The following is a 725-nucleotide window of genomic DNA, read 5'->3' as shown; positions in this document are numbered from 1 at the left end:
AAGAGCATAAGAATATCTACCTTGAATATGTATCTTATCTGCTTATTCTTCTTCTCATGCCAAGTGTTACAACATAAGATAAAATTCCTGTTGTGAGTTTATTCTATATAAAATCACAGTAAATACAACATTTCAAATACACAGCTTCTGAGGGAAACCAGTAACATTTTCTATTATGCACAATACGACATTCCTAAATATAAGGTGTAAATCTAGGTGTTTTAAACAGAAATTTCCCACATTTTAACATTGTATTTTTATAAGCAATCATCTCCCTGTTTAACATCCTTTAATGCAATGTCTGGCCACACAGCTCAAGCACCCACTCTTATATATTATATATTTCTTGAGTATATCAATCTCAATAATTCTCCTTTGAAAACATAACCCAGACCAGTGCTATTTAGTCCTCAGAGGTGCATCACACCATTCCACATGAACATACAACGTGGTGTTTGCATAACATCTAATCTGCGTGAAGTGGACATTCAGTGGAGGATACTTGTAATACGGGAGAATCTACTCTTACGTAAACTCTAGCAACACCAAGTTAAGTGGCTAGTGTACAGTGTACATAATTACAAAAATGTAAAGCTCTTTGTTTCATTTTCCTTACTATAAAACAACCTAGCTCCTCAGTATGTCATTACATCGCTTTTTAAGTGAAACGTACAAATCTTTGCCCTGTAGTCAACATGGTACTTACCAAAACATAGTATTTCAAA

The 725-nt window shown here is 33.9% G+C and overlaps 1 protein-coding gene across 1 annotated transcript in view; it reads right to left on the bottom strand.

Annotated features, from left to right (window-relative positions):
• Positions 1-725, bottom strand: part of LOC119581740 (divergent protein kinase domain 1C-like) — a 7,970-nt gene that overhangs the window by 2,034 nt on the left and 5,211 nt on the right. The window lies entirely within an intron of this gene.

The sequence above is a fragment of the Penaeus monodon genome, chromosome 15 (genome assembly GCF_015228065.2).
Source record: "Penaeus monodon isolate SGIC_2016 chromosome 15, NSTDA_Pmon_1, whole genome shotgun sequence".
Lineage (NCBI taxonomy): Eukaryota > Metazoa > Arthropoda > Malacostraca > Decapoda > Penaeidae > Penaeus > Penaeus monodon.
The sequence above is the reverse complement of the archived record's forward strand: the minus strand, read 5'-3'. Positions and strand labels throughout refer to the sequence as shown.